Source organism: Urocampus carinirostris, chromosome 16, assembly GCF_059441175.1.
Source record: "Urocampus carinirostris isolate Australia breed hairy pipefish chromosome 16, RoL_Ucar_1.0, whole genome shotgun sequence".
NCBI classification, from domain to species: Eukaryota; Metazoa; Chordata; class Actinopteri; order Syngnathiformes; family Syngnathidae; genus Urocampus; species Urocampus carinirostris.
In genome coordinates, this window is record NC_142364.1 from 21370248 (window position 1) to 21390989 (window position 20742).

At 38.4% G+C, this 20742-nt stretch overlaps 2 protein-coding genes and 1 long non-coding RNA gene across 22 annotated transcripts in view; 2 read left to right on the forward strand and 1 right to left on the reverse strand.

The window, feature by feature from the left end:
- Positions 1–4643, reverse strand: part of sema4d (sema domain, immunoglobulin domain (Ig), transmembrane domain (TM) and short cytoplasmic domain, (semaphorin) 4D) — a 62210-nt gene extending 57567 nt beyond the window's left edge. For 2 of the 4 annotated variants that reach the window (XM_088320205.1, XM_088320203.1), the window contains exon 1: positions 4277–4445. The gene's annotated coding sequence lies outside the window, so the exon portion shown is untranslated. Of the gene's footprint in view, positions 1–4276; positions 4447–4624 lie in introns of those variants that run through there. The other 2 variants (XM_088320202.1, XM_088320201.1) reach the window with 2 other exon arrangements.
- On the forward strand, positions 357–11928 carry LOC148350702 (uncharacterized). Of its 2 annotated transcripts, none has more exons than XR_015847124.1 (4): positions 357–380; positions 3083–3147; positions 4346–4517; positions 11847–11928. It is a non-coding gene; the product is annotated as an uncharacterized LOC148350702 (long non-coding RNA). The 2 variants fall into 2 exon arrangements; XR_015847123.1 differs by lacking the exon at positions 11847–11928 and adding an exon at positions 5849–6136.
- A 2543-nt stretch (positions 11929–14471) lies between these two features.
- The window catches only part of add1 (adducin 1 (alpha)), a 31165-nt gene continuing 24894 nt past the window's right edge, over positions 14472–20742 (forward strand). For all 16 annotated transcript variants that reach the window (XR_015852987.1, XR_015852989.1, XR_015852988.1 and 13 more), the window contains exon 1: positions 14472–14627. The gene's annotated coding sequence lies outside the window, so the exon portion shown is untranslated. The remainder of the gene's footprint in view (positions 14628–20742) is intronic.

The window sequence follows — 20742 nt, forward strand, 5'->3', positions numbered from 1 at the left end:
TATACAGGAACAAGAACTGCTGCCTTTAAGCAGATGTGGTAGGATTTGATGTAAAAATAAACATCAAATGGTCAGCAGGAGGTCAAAAATCTACAATTGAATTATCCCTTTTTTGTAATAAAGCTAAAAATACTGCACGTGAGGATCCTATGAAATTTAATACTGGCAGACTGCATCATCACTGAAAAATTGTGTGCAAAGACAATACATGAAACATTTTATGAGAAGAAAAACATTGAAAAAACGGCACATAAATAAAGCCTAAAACATAAAATGGGAGCCAATGCTGCACAAAGTTCACCTCTAGCACAATATTCCTTTTCATCCCATGACCATTTCAAATTGATTAAGAGGAGAACAAAGAAGCACTTTCAGGAAAGGTTAGTGTTAACAATTTTGTCATTTAATTTAGTTAGTTTTAGTGTATGTGAAAAACGACTAAAAGTATGTGACCAACAGATATAAGTTTACATAAATTAGTCTTGAGAAACTTTGAAGTCAAAAGTAACTTGTATTGATGTGCTTTTTTGACAAGAATACAATAGGTATTGCTTGGAAAGAAATTAAAACATCATTGCTGTTTGATCACTGCTAATCTATTATAAAGTTTTTCATTGCAATAAAACAAACTATATTATCAGTGCAGTTTTTTTAGTAGGGAGATATGGCAATGACTGCTAATAGGGGCAATTATTTATTTTCAGTTCGCAAAGAAAAGGAGAGTTAGTATTAATGTAAAATAATTTGGATATAAAATGCAACTTGTCCTTGAGGCTGATTTTTAAACATGTTTTAGAGGTGCAGTGTTATTTTGCAACAATTCTAAAGTACCGTTCTTCAGAGAGACCAGACTTTGGAAGCATACCAATAAATGTTACATAGTGTTATTTCCCCAACCAATAAAAATGTAGGGAAAAGTAAAAAGAGAGATACAAAAGGATGTTTTTAACCACGTAATACTCTTCTATGCTGTACCTTCACATGTGGTACTGGTATGTTTTTCCCACAGTTTTAGATTAATGGTGACCTAGTAAGACAAGAGAATGGTTCAAATGGTGCGATAAATCAGTGCGTAAAGAACAAATTGAAAAAAAAAATAATAATAATTTTCTCTATTGGTATTTTATAATTTTTAAAAATAAACCAAGACATACTCACAACACACCCAACCTCTAACCTGAGGCAAGTCACTGATAGGAACAGAACTGCTCCAACTGCCAGCTGTTCAATGACTTTTCTACTGGTGAAAGAGCACACAGTAATATTCTGCCAAGGCTAGCTCAAAATTTCCAATCCCCCATAGCATAAGCAAAATACCTGATTACCGATTTTCACCATATGTCAACTAGGCAAAGACCACCTCAGTGAACCAAGTAACAGAAATGTATCAGCTGGCTAAAATTCTAGGCAAGAAGATTGATTAGGTAGGGTACAGCACTCTTGCCAGAAAAGCCTTGAGGGGAAATGGTGGGGCCAACGCAGGACAAAAAAAATCTCCAACCACCTCACTCTCAGCTACAAACACAAGCAGGTAAAACAATGAAGATTGGCGAATCTAGCTCTAGCAGCAAAGGACTTCCAATTTTACAATCAATGGAAGGAAATGTTTAATACCATTTTCCTCCAGACCAATATCAGTGGTGAAGTCATGTCAAGTTTGTTTGAATAGTTCTTGATCAGGTTTCAAAGGGCTGCACAGACCACTATTACAACATCCCTTGATCTGATACCTAAATGAAGGCAAGGAAAAACTTGAAAACCTCAAAACGGGGAAAATCAAGAAACCTTGAGATAGGGCAACACATGAATCAGATTGTAAATTAGCACTCTTAATGAAAAACGGCCACCAGGTAAGGATACCTTGAAAAATGCCCAAACGTCAGGTTGATACCAGGTAATTACTCCCACACGCCTTGATCTATCAAGAACTGATTTAGCAGTTTCCAAAGAAATATAAAGACGCCAGCCAAAATACAGTATCAGCCGTTCACAAGCTCATGTTACTCTCTTTCTTTTTTTAAAGAAGACTGATGTCTATTTTGAAAATTATTTCAATGAAAATGCAATAGATACACATTTTACGCAACAAAAGTAGATGCAAAGTGGAAAACATAAATAAAGTATCTTAAGAAAAAAGTATAAATATAATGTATGGCATCAAAAGCTGCAATGAGAAAACGTGACCAATTTATTCCAAACATTTGGATTGACATAATTCAAACTCCTCATGAGAATGTAGCAAATTATACTAAAAGATAGGTGGTAATACTTTGGGGTCTAGTCTGACAAAATAAAAAATGTAAAGGATTATTTGCATTTTAGTGAGTGTTCCATGTTGTATCATAATTCTTTTTATAAATGTGCAGGATATAAAAATGTCATGATTAATTTCTGCTTTTATTAAGTGACTTCATACTAGTTAGAAGCAGATAAGGTGATGCTACATTGATAGGCGTTGAAAAATTCATTTGAGATTGTTTTCTGATTACGAGGGCATTGGTGCAAGTACGAGACAAGGACCTACAGCGTAAAGCAAAGATGCAGCCTATAAATATCAGCCAATTGTTAGGGTTTGACTGGAGCAGCCTTAAATTTATGTATATCAGGGGCAGAAACCTCCCGATGACCTTTGGATGCAAGAAAGGCTCTTGGAGGGGTGGGAAAAGTCTGAAATTTGTTGTTTTTAAATGCTAAATTAGCTACTGTGAATCAACATCAAATGAAAAGTATTACAAAAAGTCAAGAAAGGAAGGTATTTGACAAAACACTTTATATTACTTTTCCCAAAAAAACCTCAAAATTATCAGAATTACAATAGTTAACTTTGTCATTGACAACAACAGAGTGAACATCATTTGCACCAAGATTAGACATGGCACTCGGCACTCACGGATAAACACGTAATAAAGATTGTAAAAAAGAAAAGAAAAATACAATAGGAAAGAATCTTAGTATAATTAGGAAAAACAATTACAAGTTGGTCCTTGGAGACTGAGTTAAGTTGTAAGTGCATCATTGCAATAGTGCAATGACATTTTCAGCAACACATTTCCAAAATAAGATGATTTTTTTTTTTGTCCAGCCTTTAACAAGGTTTTTGGTTTTTGGGCATACCCGTGGCAGCAAGATGGCGTGAAATCCATCTAGGTAAGTCTCATGTATTTTCAGAAATGCACGATATGATAGTTGATCTATTTTTGTAATTATTCAAACAAATATTGATTTTTTTAATGAATTAAGTTGTATTACCTATAGGAGGAGCTCAATAACAAACAACATCCATTTAAAGAATATTTAGCGTAAGAAATGACAAGACAGTGGATACCATGTACAAATGTTAAATGTATGACCAAGTTATACAAAATTATGTGTTCAATTCATTTGTGATTACCTACCATGTTCGTTGTCATAAAATTAAAGTATTCTAGAAAATGTGGTATAGTATGCTGATTTTATCATCTGAACAATTTGGCTTTCAACGATCGCAAATGCCAAGTCAAGTCATGTTTATTTGTAAAGCCCTTAATTACAAGGAGTCTCAAAGGGCTGCACAGACCACAGACTATTACAAACGACAGACTGTCATTTTATTTAATTATTTCATGAATGAGTAATATTTACGGTGAAAAAAAAAAATAGTTTTCATTGTACACAAAAATCCATTTTCCAATCTTTAATAAACTGGTTGTTGAATTTAAGATGAAATTACCAATTATCTGATTATTCAACTAATCGCTGCAATTGTCGCTAATCAAATCGACGATTTGAATACAAGTTAGTTTCAGCCCTACTTCCAATCAAAATATGGCTAAATGCTAGAACATTTAGTTATTAGAGGGGGCAAAAATAAACAAATAATGAAAGCTACAGTTTTGAATGATTTTGGACGACTTTAATGATTTTGGACGACTTTTATTCTTGAATAAATAAATGTTCCACTTGTTTTCCCTTGTTCTCATGACACAGAAAACAGTCCGCGGACCAACGTTTAATCACCCCTGCCTGTAACCCATCTGAACATTTTTGAACTCATCAAACTTTTAAATCCCCGCACGAGCGAAAACGATGCGACTTCTTTCGATCATTCGAAATAATGCACCGTCTCTGCAAAGTACTAACAAGAAATGATCTCCCCCCCTCTCTCCGTTGGGGCGCAACAAGTGCAAGCGAGCTTCAAGTGCAACAAACACCGGACAAATGGCACTTAGGTTAGCTAGCGTGTTAGCATGGTATTCAAAAAATGCAATAAAGCGCATTTCAATTAATTTAAACTCACCGCGCTAGCTTGTTTCAGCCCTTTCTTTTCTTCGTAGTCCGCGACAAAACTCGCTGTGTTTTGTGGCAGTTAGCGAAACAACATGTGTGGCAGAAGCCAGACTGGTTGGAAAGTGAGACGCTCTGGGATTCTCAGCTACTCGCCTGTGGGAGAGGAGGAGGAGGAAGAGGAAAGGAGAAGGAGGAGGGATGGAGCGACAGTGGATGTCAATATACTCCCCGGTCGACCACAAACATTTCTTGTAAGTTGTATATATTTCTAAGATAAGACATTTTTTTCCACATTTTTTGACCAACTCAAGGATTCCAACTTGAGTTCATTCAGGTTTTATACCGGAGGTATCCATACCTGTCAACCTCCACGGCTCCATGCCCGTACAAACTGTCGTGTTTTCCCTTACAAAATACAAAATAATCTTACACCATTTTTTTTTACGGAATGATGCATGATGGGAAATCCCCAGGCGGCAGACACATGCGCACAGTAGCATCAATCCGCTCACTTCGTTTGCAACGAAAAAACGATACCGAGATAGAGGCTAACGCGGCGAACTCGTTAGACTTGATTGAATTGCCGTTTCGCGATAGTCGGTGTTTACCGGATGGAACCCATCATTGACAAATCTGCGATTTCAGTACAGATTTCCTTGTACGTCGTACTCGTCTTAAAATGCATAAAAAATGTACTTTGTACGGCAAAACCGTACAGGTTGACAGGTATGGGTATCAAACTCTATTTACTTGGGGCCGCTGGAGCTCTAGTCCTAATTGAGTTCAACACAAAAAGTTCCAATAAATACTTTCCAGTGTTGTTTAATTTTATTTGTTTTAAATCCCTACATAAAATAATATTGAATTTTTTTCTAAAAAGCATTAAGATCTGGCGTACACGTGTGTCTGTGTGTGTGTGTGTGTGTGTGTACATCCCATTTTGGGTGATAATGTGATTCACAACCAATGACGACTAAAAACGACAAAAATCTGTCCTGAATTTGGTCCTATCGCCTGCTTTAAAAATCAACTCTCCATTTTATTATTTAAGTAGGCTGAATAAAGGCTAAAGTGGCTCGATTCAATATATTCATCAGTGCAGTTCATCACATTTTTTCCTTATTAGAATTAGAATCGTCATTGTCATTGATATCAACGTTGTGAAACATTGTATGCTACAAGATTAGACATGGCATTCCAGGGTAAAACATTAAATATAGGGACTTTGAAAATAAAAGAAATAAAAGCGATCCAAGTGCACACAGTATCATTCTCAAAAGCGAAATAAACCCAAAATTGTCATGAGATGTTTTAACAGTTTTGTGTGTTTGTGATGACCCTGAGGAAGAAGCTGTCTCTGTGCCTCTTTGTCCTATTTTAAGGGACCTATAGCACATTCCGGAGGGCAACAGGTCAAAGAGGTGGTGGCCAGGGTGACAATTGTCTTTTATAATATTAATGATTCTGCTACAGTATCGCAAGCCAGCGATGTCTTCTAGACTGGTCAGAGAGCAGCTGATGATCTTTTGGGTTGTGTTAATTACTTTCTGTATGTTTTTCCTGTCCTTTGCCGCGCTCCTAGCACACCACCCGGTAAAGCCGTACCAGAATGCTTTCCACTGAAGCTTTGGAGAAGGACACCAGAAACTTCTGTCCCAAGTTAGTCTTGATGAGGACCCTCAGGTCGTGAAGTCGCTGCAGGGCCTTTCTCATCACAGCCCTGATGTTGGCAGACCAGGAGAGGTCATTGAAGAAGTGCATGCCCAAGGAGTTTGAAGGAGAGGACTCCCTCCACACAATCTCCATTTCTGACGATCGGGGCTTGGTTTGTGCATGCTCTCCTCTCCTGAAGTCAAGTATGACTTCCTTGGATTTTTGATGAACTCTTTCACTACCAATGACGACTGCAGAGGTTAAAAATCAGTTCTGGATTTGGTGCCATTCACAGGTTTAGACGTCAATCCCCCACTAAAGTAGGCTGGCTACGAAGGAACTGTGCATAATGTAACGAGTTAACATTGCAGCTGATTTTTTTCTATAAAACAACACAGTGTAAAAAGATGATGCTTAGTTTAGTCAGTGGACTGTGTCGTCTGCCCGCTAGTGGCTATTTAACAACCAGGTACTGGGAATTAAAGTAATGATAAGTAACTAATTCAATATTTTTTTTCTGCAGAGGGAAGGGAATTTTATATCGTAGTTCTGTGATTAATAAAGCCTCAACAGCCAAGAACCAGTGTTGGTATCGGGCTAAAGAATTTAAATATTGAGGCACATTTAACTTTTAAATAAATCATGGACGATCCATCCAATATCTGCACCGCTTATCCTTAGTAGGGTTGCGGGGGTGCTGGAGCCCATCCCAGCCATTTTCGGGCAGTGGTTGCCAGCCAGTTGCAGGGTACACAGAGACAGGTAACTCACTAGCGCATTCACACCTAAGGACAACTTGGACCAGCAAATTAACCCGACATGCATGTTTTTTGGGAATGTGGGAGGAATCCGAGTGCCCGGAAGAAATCCACGCAGGCATGGGGAGAACATGCAAACTCCACACAGGGAGGCTGCAGTAGCAGGACTTGAACCCTAACCACCCAGGCGCCGTGGCGCCTTGGACGATCCATACATTGTTTTTTATTTGAATTATTTTTTATTTTTCTGGAGAGGGAAAATAGAAGAAAATATTTAAAGTGTTTTTAAATTTTTCATTCTCCAAAAATCATGCATTAAATACATTTACTATTATCTTATGTTATTTGTTTATAAGTATCAGAATTTGAATTTTTATAAAAAACTTAAACAATTGTAGTGAAAGGCAACAAAGAAATCGGGTGCATAATTTTAAACTATTTACAATCATACAAGATAAACTCTCTGTCCATGTTAAACTAATAAAATAATGTGTCATTAAACTCTTCCAAATACTATATTACTCAGGTTTGTGCCAGAGGCATCAAGGACCAGACACTAAAGTAAAGAGACAAGAAGGTCGAAAAGGTGGGTGCTGCAGGTCAAAGGGTACTCAACATTCTTTAAAAAGAAGTAGTGTGCTGCAAATTCGGAAACAAACTGGCTATTGGCTCCCAAGTTTCCATTTTTTGGGCACCCCTTGAACACAATAACATCTTTATGTCATGCACAGGGGTGAAAAAAATGTCTACCTCTGTGGCTCCTTTGTGACTTGTAAAAAAACAAATTATTCAAAATTGGTCGGAGGCATTCATCAGCAAAATTAAGCGACTTCCTGTTCACTCATTTTCACCAGGCGCATGTGGAAAAATAGGAATGGCCCATGAGGTGATGTTATTCAACTTCACCTCATTTAGACATTCTAAAACAAATTTAGTGGAGGAACCACTGGTGAGGGATCAGGATGAATTATTGGAAGCCAAGTTCTACTAAATGACACAATGTGTAGGAATCTACTCAAATTTATACATTCATTACTCAACATTTCTCCCGATATTGTATGCTAGGTCATTACCACAGCCCCAAAAAAATAATCGGCTGCTCTCTGCCCAGTCCGGGGGACATTTCTGATGCAGCCACATAGCCAAAAACATCATAAAGGACTCTTCTGACATCAGCCACCAACTCTTGACCTGCTCTCCCACTGGCAGATGCCACTGGTTCCTTAAACCCTGAGAGGTATTTTTACAAATTTTGTCTTTTTGATGGTGCTTGACGAGGTATTATATATAAAAAAAATTGAAATAAAAGCATTTTATGGTAGGCATAAAAAAACGTATATTGTCAGAACCCGAACAGACGGTGGACCCAGATGCGTAACGTTTTCACACAAGCTTTATTTTATGGGAACGGGGCAGTCATGCGAAATAACACAAACGCCAGCGATTCGGCGATCGCTGGGCAGAAGAGATTGAAACAGGACAGACGGAATCGATACCAGATACACGAGCAGATACCGGACAGGATGGGACAGACGGGAGTAATACCGGATACAACAGCATGATACTGGACAGGACAGGCCAGGCGGGATCGATACAGGATACTGGTTAGACGAGCAGGATACCGGACAGGACCGGACAGACGGGATCGATACCAGATACATGAGCAAGATACCGGACAGGACGGCACAGACGGGATCGATACCGGATACTGGAACAAGATACCGGACAGGACGAGACAGGCGGGACCGATACCGGATACCGGATACTGGAGCAAGATGCCGGACAGGGAGAGACAGACGTGAGCGATACTGGAGACTGGAGCAAGATACCGGACAGAACGAGACAGGCGGGATCGATACTGGAGATTGGAGCAAGATACCGGACAGGACGAGACAGACGGGATCGATTCCGGATACAAGAGACTGGAGCAAGATAACGGACAGGACGAGACAGGCGGGATCAATACCGGATACTGCATACACAAGCAGGATACTGGACAGATTTAAAATACAAGTCTTGCACATGCAGAGGTTTGTTGACAGACTGACAAAGAGTGAATGACAGCACTGAGTTTAAATAGGAGGGAAGCCTATCAGGCAACGAGCCGCAGCTGGCGCCAAATGGGTGGGCCCAAATGAGGGCAATGGGAAACCGTGACATATATGTACACGTAGCTAAGGCCCCCGTGAACATTTTGAGTGGTTGGAAGTAAAAAAAAAACAGAAATGACAAAGTTATAACCCCCAATGGCGTGGACATTCATCGGTCAAAATACCTCGAGTGTAGATAAAGTTATTTCTAACCCCAAGGGTTAATATAAGAACTAACAGGCTCATAGACACTTTCCTTCCAAGGGCCATTGAAACCTTAAACAAGAACACAAGATTGTGAAAAGAATATATATAAATTCATTTATATTTATTTGTGTCTGTTTTAAGTTCTTTATTACATGTTTAGTCTGGAGTGCCACATCTAATCTTGTTGTAAACAATGTTCACTATGTCGTTATCAATGACCATAAAAGCATTTGTGTTCTAACAGAATGCTGTTGTGACCTTACTTTAGGTATTTCATGAATGTCCTGCATTATTTATTTTCATGTATACAATACAATTTGGATTTAAACGATCCAATTTAAATGCTTTGTTTCATTCATTTGTTGAATTAAAAAACAATCAACAAAAGAAAAATCATCAATGAGACTGAATAATAAGCAGAAGTCTTATTTTATCCTCCCTATTTCAATAAAATGTTTTTAAACACACAGTATATTTGTATTTCTCAGCAAGAATTAAGCAAAATTAAGTGAAAACGTTTCTCTTTTGTTTGCATTTTTCTTTCCCAACTCTATTCATTGCTTAGTTATAGAAGTTTTAACAAGGTGATGACATATTGGCTTCATGAACGGACCAAATCCAAAGGATGTCTCCCTTTCCTTGTGATTTAAGAGTTAAAAGCAGATGCAATGAGATGAATTTGCAAAGCAGCTGACAGTTGCTGACAGGTGCTGTTAAGAGGTAACAGGTGATCAAGGAATGTACGCCGAAAGAATGGTGGAGCGCGGATGATTTGTTGCAACTTGAGATGGTGTGCTTCTTTTGAAAGGATATACACGGGCACTAGTGTGCAAATGTCTTAGGCTTCCGCCTGCTTTGTTGCTTTTTTCTTACATTTGTACATCCGTGCATTTTTATTTATATGTTCATTTGATTTTGGGCACAAAATAAGATACATCCTGGACTGTTCTTCGGCCAATAAATTGGCACATATCAACCTTCTCTACATGATTTTCTGAGAGTAAAAAAATTGTCAGGTTAGATTCATGACAAAATACAGTTTAGGACCATAAATGTATTATTGTTAGTTTTTGTTAGCTATTTACTTGTTTTTTCGAATAAGACTGATGAGTCAATTCTGTTATTAAAATTAGACAAATGGAAAAAAAAGATTTCATAGGTTGCCAGTACTTATTTGTGACTCTTATCACGCTCTGTTGTATGTTGTTTTCACATCATTGTCACTGTTCTTTGAATTCCACACCTCTTAGGGCTGACAGGTTCTTTGTAACCTTCAAGGTTTAATGAAAAGGGGAGCTAGAAACGAGGAAAGAAATGTTTTTATCTGAAGGATCTTCACTGTTTTCCCTTAGTACTTCCAAATCCATGGATGTCTTGTGTCTTTATTTTGAGTGTCTACTAAAGTTCGAAAGTTTAAACATAACAAACATTTAAACCCAGTCACACACATAGATGTAAATGGTCTCCATTTATATAGCGCTTTTCAAGTCAATGAAGATCTCCCATAGCGCTTTACAATGTGTTTCACACTCACCCACACACACACCGATAGCAGCGTCAGCCATTCGAGGCAACTACCTGCTTATCGGGTGCATTAGGGATTCAGTGTCTTGCCCAAGGACACTTTGACACATAACATGGAGGAGCCTGGAATCACACTAGGCCAGGGAAATCACAACTTGTTTGCTTATTTCAATATCTCAAACAGTTGTTTTGTTAGGACACTAATTATTCCTATAAAATGGAAATAAAAAGCATATTAGTCATCTCTGCAGAACAAAACCGATCAACGAGAAAGAAAATGAGATTGGTTCATCTGTGGTTGAAGAAGCACCAATCAATCAGTTTCTCAGGTTTTTATTTTCAGTTTTTAGGTAAACTTGTTTGGAGTGGAGTTCAATCATTAATCAACTTTCTTGAATTATACATCGTGCAGACATTTCCAAATGCCAAGGGCTAAAAATCAGACAAGAAAAAAAATCCCCTGTGCACAATAGATGGAGCACCGAGTTTCAAGGTGTGGATTTCCAATCTAAGTATACTATCTCTATGCCTGAGCTCTTCAGACACACCAGTCAGGTATATTTAGCGTCTCGAGTTGTTTGTATCCATGCTGCCAAGGCAGACTGTGCAATTATATTAAGCCTGGCAAGGGTCACCAGTGGCTGGTCCTGGATCAGGCTGTCTAGGACACTGTGTGGTGGCCTTCCTAAGACTGTGGTTGTGCTAGATTGTGCTTTCTTATTAGTTGTGTCTGTAAAGACATCACTCTAAATATTACTTTTTTGTAGCACACATATTGCAAACAAACTGAATCGACACTTTTTAACGGTACAAACACTCCAAAGGAGGAATAATTTGCTGTTCACTTGCATTAATAAGACCCTTAGTGCATACTCAACTAGGTAGGCCTAACCATGCTTAAAAAATGTTTCCCACACCATCTGTGTGTTGAAGCAATACAATCATCAGTAAATCATGTCCTGACAATGTGCAACAACGTTTTTCTCATAATTTGCACCTTGCCCAGCCTGTTGTTGGGCAGCTCAAATATCATATTGTACATATCCTGTTGAACTGACACAAGATATGTTGACAAAGGGAAATATTTCGGTTCTCACCCGAGGCTCTCCCCTCTCACATGTACGCTACATATAACTGTCTTATTATAAGTCTAACGTTTCAACAGAAAACCCCATCGGTGTCATTTGCTTAATTGGAAACAATTTTAAGGTTAAGAGTTCACCCTCACAGGACTGCATTGGCAAATCAGCAGTCGTGCGGTCGATATCGTCATGCGTGTCACGTTGTAAGAACCGTATAATGATCAAGTTGTTTTCTTTTGAAATGCTTAATGATGTAAAATGTATAGGTTTCCCGAACCGGAGCTTCACTGTGGGTCTCCTGGCAGTAACGACCTGACTATTCGGGTGGTTGTGGAAAGTAGAAGCAGGAAGGGAGAGGACCCATCTGAGCATCCCGGGCAGAGGACTGGAGGATGCTGCTTAGGAGGGTGGGAAGAAATCCCTTTTGAGAAGACAGAGCTGTGCCCCTGCACAATAGTATTGCCCTTTACACATTGGTTAACTGCTGTTAAAAGTGTCGATAAAAATTGTTCAAAACTCATATTGTTAGAATATGATATAATGAAATTGTGAATGTATTTAATTGCTGTTAAAAGTGTCGATAAAACCTCATATTGTTGGAATATGATATAATGAAATTGTGAATGTGTTTAATTGCTGTTAAAAATGTCGACAAAAATTGTTCAAACCTCATATTGTTAGAAAATGATATAATGAAATTGTGAATATGTTTGCTGTTAAAAGTGTCGATAACAATTGTTCAAACCTCTTATTGTTTATTTGCTGTTAAAAGTGTCAATAAAAATTGTTCAAACTCAACCCCCTTTTTCTCAATTGCAAATCTACCAAGAAATAGAAAGAGCCTAGGTGGGAACCGGACCATAACGTTGCAAAACTACTCAAATTAATGTGTCGAAAGCGCTCTCTAGTGGGTGAGATACCTCAACGCAGTCTTGTTATTACATTCAAACAGCGGTTATAATTACAGTAATGGATGTCAACACAGTTTAGAGTATTCAAAAACATACCCGTTAACCTCAGCCAATTTCTCTCCTTATTAATGGTTACAATTTCCGATAATAAATCTTTTAAGCACAACACGGCACCCATTTGCTCACAACAAGACTACGTAGAATACCACTACAATATTAGCCATTTACAATGACATTGTCGTATGCTACGAGTGATCGAAACGATCCGGATTAAACCCGAAAAATAGTATTGTCTCATACATCCATCATCTGCACCACTTATCCTCAGTAGGGTCGCGGGGTTGCTGGAGCCCATCCCAGCTATCTTCGGGCAGTGGGTTCATAAAAAAAAATCCCGTCCAAAAATAAAAATACGACATACGCAATTGGCATTCATCAAAAATGTGTATAACTCAGGGAAAACGTAAAAATTGATAGGAATGCAACGTAACCGCCTAGGTTCAAACCAACAGTTATTATGATAGAGGAGACTGGTACGGGCTTGCAACATAGACCAGACTCCCAGCACTAAATGGTAAATGGTCTGCATTTCTATAGCACTTTTCAAGTCAATGAAGACCTCCCAAAGCGCTTTACAATGTGCTTCACACTTACCCATTCACACACACACTCACACACCAATTGTGGGCATGCAGCCATGCAAGGCGCCGACCTGCTTATTGGGGGCATTAGGGATTCAGTTTCTTGCCCAAGGTCACTTCGATACATAACACGGAGGAGCTGGGAATCGAACCTGCGATCTCTTGATCCCAAGACGATCGCTCTACCTCCTGAGAGAAATATTACTACAAAAATACTACTACATGAAGTTTACAACAGAAATACTGCAAATTACACCTATAGCATAACGACAAAAATGTTCCTATGCGAAATATGAAAAAAAATACCACAAAAATAAAACTAATAGCTTGTAAATGTTTTGGCGTATTTATCCTTACATTCTTTTTTAAATATTATTTTTCCTTTTTATTTTATTAAATGTTTATCTTGGTGTGCCACGTCTAGAATCGTTGTAAGCAATGTTACAATGTTGTTATCAATAGCTACAAAGACTATTCTAATTCAAATTCTACTGAATTTAATATAAATTATTATTCTCTTATATTAAAATTGAAAATACATCACTTTTTCTATTTCGTTTTTTTACTCAGAAGGGTAGAATATGATTTACTGTATTTATTATTTATTTAAACCATTGTACGTACAGTATTTGTGTACTGTATTAGGCATCCCGGATTGTTGACAGGGGAAAAGGTGGGCGGGATATTTTTTCATTATGCACTGAATGTTTTTATTGAGCACATTGTATTGCACTTCGTCGTCTAGGAAGTATTATACGAATACATTTTTGAAATAAAACTTCATTTTTTTTATTATGAGTTTCAGTGCAGGGCAGCACGGAGGCGCAGTGGTTAGCGCATGTGCGGCACAGTTCATGTCATGGGAACCTCCTGCATGGGTTCAAATCCAGCTCCAGACTTCCTGTGCGGAGTTTGTATGTTCTCCCCGTGCTTGCGTGGGTTTCCTCCGGGCACTCCGGTTTCCTCCCACATTCCAAAAACATACATTTCAGGTGAATTGGCCGGTCCAAATTGTCCCTAGGTGTGAATGAGCGAGTGAGTTGTCTGTCCACGTGTGCCCTGCGATTGGCTGGCAACCAGTTCAGGGTGTCCCCTGCCCACTGCCCAGAGATGGTTGGGATGGGCTCCAGTACCCCCGTGACCCTACTGAGGATAAGCGGTGCAGCTAATGAGATGAGATGAGTTTCAGTGCAACCTAGTGTAAAGTTTATTTTCCACGAGAAGGGCGGAGCTAAAGCAGTCACTATCCAATAGGACATGACAACAACGTCACTTGCTACGCTTTAACCAATGAAAAGCTGCAATTTGAGACTTGGCCGCACCCAAATCGAGATGATGGCGGACAGGGAGGAGCAAAACTAAGGGGACGACCAACTCGACGCAGGGGCCGAAATTTCACCCTGCAATCGACAAATTCTGTTGACCAAACTAGCGGAATACGCCTGCTTGCCTTGAACTGACAACGGTTATATTTCATCGTGTCGTCAAGGAGAGGGTAAGCTTCGAAAGAATGGTTAATTATCGTTGTCTTGACGCAACATGGCCCCTGGCTTGTTTTTGCCTCCGCCGTGTGTTTTAAAAGTGGATGTGAACAAGCTAGCCTTGTTTTGCTAATGTGTCTCTGCTTGATCAATGGAGGCTGCAGGAAGTGGGTGTGCACTTTTTTTTCTTCACGGCCGTTAAGACGACATAAGTATTCTTTTAGAATAATAATATTGGAGATATAATTCCGGTTCTACACAGCATTTCATTGGGTAAGCCAGGCCCGCGGTGCCACTTAGGGGTTTTAAACGGACGCTTGCGCTAGCCCCCGTTGTTTTTTTTTTGTTGTTGTTGCCTTTTCCACGAAAACGTATTCTGTACTCGATTTGTATTTATGCGGAGGTTTGCCATGCATATTGCAACACGGTGATGTGCTCACTTTTGATCATTGGATTAAAATATATCAATTAAATATGCCCACCGTAAAATTATGTGCAGTCAGAGTATGGGTGCTGCTTTTGTTTATTACTAGGTTAGAATTAACAAACATTCTAATGGAACCAATATTCAAAACAAGGGGTGTTCAACGCCCTCTGCGCAAATGAATAACTAATAGAAGTGTACAGGTCTCTGCTATATAGATAGCATGCAATCCAAATTAGAAAAGAACATTGCAGTTATGAGTAGAAGCAGACATATAGTTGACTTGAAAGCCCAAGAGCCAAGAAGAGATCCACAGGTTCGAGAGCGTTCTCCATTTGGGCCTCGGTGCTGTGGAATTCTCTGCCCACTGAGATTCGATCTGCAACCTCAGTGGAATTGTTTAAATATAGACCTAAACACACTTCTATTCTATAGCCAATGAATGACCTATATTTCACGATGACAATGTCTGTGTATTGTTTGTTATTGCAACATCTGTTGCAGCCTGGTCATTCTGGAGGGGGGATTACCTCAAGGTTTCTACTTTTACCTCATGATTAGGTTTTAAGTTTTTGCTTGCCCTCATGTAGGTTTTAGATCAGGGGATGGTGTAATAATAGTCTGTAGTTTGCAATAATCTATGGTCTGTGCAGCCCTATGAGACTTCTTGTGATAAAGGGCATATCGTTGGATATAAAGAAAATACAAATAAGCTGTTTATTTTAAAAAAAAACATTTTAAAATTCAAAAATTTTGTACAAATTTAATTCGTATTCTTAGTATACAAAAAAGTAAGCACCAACTACCAACAAACGTTCAACTGTTGTTTCTCCACAGAGGAGACACTCATCAACTCAGGGGAATGCATAACTTCTAGATCCAGTGTTCTCACACAACATTGAAAATCCAGTGTGCTACCCGAAAAGCTATTCATTTATAGAACATTTTAGATTACCTTCAAAATGTCCTTTATTTATATAGATTAACGTATTCTTTTCTTTGGGTATTATGTTATATGAGTCACCAGCGATATATCATTGCTTTCCTAATTTACCTTTGTGGGGTCAAATTAAATACATTCCCAATTTCATACTGACTTGAACTATCCTCTTCCCGTAGCTGTACAGAAAGAGACTTTTTACTTTTGAACACCATGTCCTGGCTTGTGTCATCATTGCAGCCTCTGTCAAGCTCCTTATGATGCGCGAGCAATTCCGTGCATTCCCTAGACGTGCTCAAATAAACTCTTTTTATTTTTCTTGTGGTTTGGACAGTACTTGAAGCTGGCCTTTTCTTACTTACACCTTTTTTATGCTACCTAACAAACAGAAAAACAATGAGGGGACATGCTTGAAGTCACCTCCCCTTTCTTCTACCTAATATGGTTCGCCCAGAATGGCTTGCTAAAAGTAAGATCAAATAAAATAGGCGCGTTGGGAAAAAGTCAGGAGGGTTCTGTGAATGCAATTGGGCATTGTGAACACATACTTTTTGGAGAAAATATTGTACTTTAACTTTTTTATGTACACCTCAAATGACACACCCTTTGTGTTTGTCAAGTTTCAATTTTCCATGCATGCAAAATAAGTAGGAAATGACAATTAGTTCCCAGTAACTTGGATCCCATTTGTTATGTACAATTTTTTCTGCAGTAGGATGAGTCCATCAATGAATGTGAAAAGGTAAAATCATTAATCTCATGAACTCCTTTGTAATCAAATTGTGTAAAAAGTCAAGTCGTGTTTATTTGTGTAGCCCTTAATCACAAAGAGTCTCAAAGGGCTGCACAGACCACAGATTATTGCAAACCACAGACTATTATGACACCATCCCCTGATCTAAAACCTACATGAGGGCAAATAATACACAGATATTGTCAACATAAAATATAGGTTATTCATATGCCATAGAATAGAAGTGTGTTTTAAGCTTAGATTTAAACATTTCCACTGAGGTTGCAGATTACGTTTTTTGCAATGCCATTGATTTTTAAAAAATGTCTTTTCAGACACAGTAATGGGGTTCCAGAAAAGGCGTTTTGTGTGCTTGAATTTGTAAAAACGGAATCATGGATTGTTGTTCAACGTGCATTTTGCAGAAGAATCGGAAAGGAGCCACGATAGAGGTTCTAAAGTGAAAATGTTTGTTTAAGCAGAAGTCAACCCAAATGATATTCAAAAAAAAATTATGCCTACCTACTAGTGTAAACATGTCAATTTGACTTTTTTTATTTGTAGAATATTATTGTTATTATAAGTGTTGTCCTCAATTTGAAACTTTGTTACTCTCTGTCGCCATCTCCTGGCTTAAAGTCACGATCTCAGCCCCAGTCAGTGCATTCCTCAAGTACGGCTTGTTTCTTATAAACTCGTCTTTTTTCATCTATTGGAGTTTGGGTTGGCGTTTGGACTGTATTTGAAACGTGCCTTTTCTTAAGTTTAGCATTTTCTTGCTACACTAACAAAAAAAAAACGCTAGGACGAGCATAAAAACTCTTCTTTCCCACTTTCTTATTGTGTTTCTAAAAGTAAAATTAAGGTAGATGGGTGCGGTGGGTGGTTGATATAAGGATCTTTGAACTCAGTTGGGCATTTCTAACAGATACTTAATGAAGAAAATAATATACTTCCAACTTTTTATGGACACCTTAAAACACACCCCCTACCTTCAATAAAAACAGACGGATTTTTAATTAATTGGAGGCGGCACCCATATTGATTGGGCGGTTAAATGATAGATAGATAGATACTTTATTCATCCCCGAAGGGAAATTCACATTTCCAGCAGCATCCCTGAGCTGAGAACAATACAATAATAAAGCAAAAAGAATACAATATACAAATACCCAGTGTGACGTGCAAATGCCCACTGTAGCATGTTATATAGAATAACTAAATGGTGCTACACAGAATACATATTGCAATAAGATTCGGTAATATGCAATGTAGGTGGTGTGGTGATGACATAAAAAAAAACTTAATTTTGTGAGGCACAGCGATGATCGGTTACTAGCAGAAGCCTAAATGTTTATCATGTCATCTTCACTTGACACCCAACTCCCAAAATGCCCACCCCAGAGATGCATATACAGATAAATGCTGATTCATTATTTACATTCTACAAGCACTCACTGTCCTGTTAGGAGTAGCAAAGTCCCATAAACAGTATATTATTGGCTTGAGTATTGTTTGTGTTTCCCAGCAGATTGCTCCAATACAGTGGTACCCCTACTTAGGAATTTAATCCTTTCTAGGAGTAGCTTCGCATCCTGAAAACTTAAGTATAACCACATTTTGAATATAATTACGCTAATCTGTTCCAAGCCCAGGCAGAACGGTAGCGCAGTGGTTAGCGCGTGTGCGGCACTGTCATGAGGTTCCTGTATGGAGTTTGCATGTTCTCCCCGTGCTTGTGTGGGTTTCCTTCAGGCACCCCGATTTCCTCCCACATTCCAAAAACATGCATGACAGATAATGGATGTTCCAGGCCCTCGTAAAAGTATCATGATAATGATTTAATAAATCATAGGAGAGCATCAGAACATGACACAAATACATGTTTAAATTAGATCACTGCACAATTAACATAAAATGAGAGGAACCTAATGTAAAAAAACAGAGAATTAAGAAAATTATGAAATTATTCATTTACCTTTTTGCCTTGCGTTTCTTGAAAAACTTATCCAACGATCTCTGCTTTTACCAGCTTTTGACAGTATGTTGGAAATGTGTGAGGCAGACGTAGCGACAGTCTGACTTTTCCAGGATGATTCCTTTCCACAAATTCCAAGGCTCCATGGACTTTTGCCTTAATGTCTTTAATTTAGGCTGATTGGATGATGGCTGTGTCCTCCTCCCCGATATCACGCCGGCACCCCCCCCCCCCTCCTCTTCTTGTCTGAACTCTGACAGTGACACGAAGAGCATGCTGGAAGCATGCATGCACACTGGGTTGCCAGGCAGATTTTAAGCGCTTGCCCGTTTCTTTACATTTGGGAAACTCGGAGCGGCTACTAGTGTACTGTACTGTATTTTTGACTTTTTATCCTGAAACGCCTATGTAACTAGAGGTAATATTTTCCCATTCAGGTATTTCGTAACCTGAAACATTCATTTGTAAACACATTCGTAAGTAGAGGTACCACTGTATTTACTCACGCTTAACTTCCATTAAGAAAAAATGGCTCATTCATACAAATAAGATGTGCAACTACACCTTTTAACACCAACTGTATTGCTTAGATCTTAGCCCACAGTTGCTCTTGCATAACAGGAATCGTTACAAGACCATCCCGTTTCCATGACGACGTGTTGGGTCTCCATAGATACGGCACTGTCAAACAGGACTGTAGCTTAGCCAAACATTCCGCCACCTGACGCTCTCCCGGCGCCCACATATTTTTTTTTAGGCAGGATGAGGAGTTGTGAGATGACGCACCCCGGCTGTTGGTGTTAGAAAACTTCCTTTCTTAATGTTTTTGCATGTTGGTGGAGTTACTTGTTTGGTTTCTTTATGATGTACTTTTCAGGCTTAACCATGTAAGACCCAAATTTCTTGTTTTCTTGAGCATTGATGTCGACGCATGTTGGTGTCTTAGGAGTTCAAATTGTTAAAAATTTCAATTTCCTGACGAACATTATTTTCATAATATCTTTTGTTTAGTGAAAAATAGAATATACAGTATATACATGACAATGCAAACTGCAGTTTGTATTCTTTTTTTTTAAAGGATCCATTTTTTTCTGAGTTTGTTTGTTGCTTTTTATCTAGCACTTAAAATCTTCCCTAAAAACAGCTGCACTATACTTGAGCCCCAAGGAAGTTGCTATAGCAGAAGTTTTTAAGTGTCTACTCCTATTCTACATTTTGTCCTGCATTGAAGATGTATTCAAAATCAAAACATAAAACAGAATTTTTCCCCACACAGGAAAAAATTGAAAACAAAGACATTTCAAACTTATAAATGTATCGCTCATGACTCTTATAACATATAACACCCAAACAAACATTTAATATAGTAATCTTCTTCAGTATATTTATCCAGAATACGTAAAGTATATGACTTTTTTTCTGCTAGGCAGAGAAACAACTGTTGAATATTATTGGGAGGTGATCACTTCCTTTGTATATTGTTGTAGATTGAATGTGGTTCACCTATGCAATAGTGGTTACATAGGTACAAGGGTTTTTGTATCCCACCTGTCGTACAAGTAATGTTTGGATGTAAGAAGTTTCCACCTGCAAATGGATGAATGAGGTTGCTAACAAACTTGAGTAAAGAAGCAAAACCCTACAAAAATCTGCATGCATTATTGCCATCAAAGGCAACCACTGAGATTACCACACTAATAATTGAAGATATTGTGTTTCAATATATATTCAAATTTTAACATGTTGGATTTTCTATACAGTTTTTTTGTATGTTCTTTTTACCCAGCGTTATGAACCAATCCCAATAGCTTTCTTCTGTAATCTGATATTTAATACAACATACATAATTTGATTTTTTTGTTTTGTTTTAGCATTGTCATGGAACTTTACAGCCAGTGTTATCTTTGTCTAATTGAGTCGTCTCATGAAAACAATTTTTACATAAGTTTTTTAGCTTAAGCTCAGGAGGTAGAGCGCTCGTCTTGGGATCAAGACATCGCAGTTCGAATCCCGGCTCCTCCGTGTCACATGTCGAAGTGTCCTTGGGTAAGACA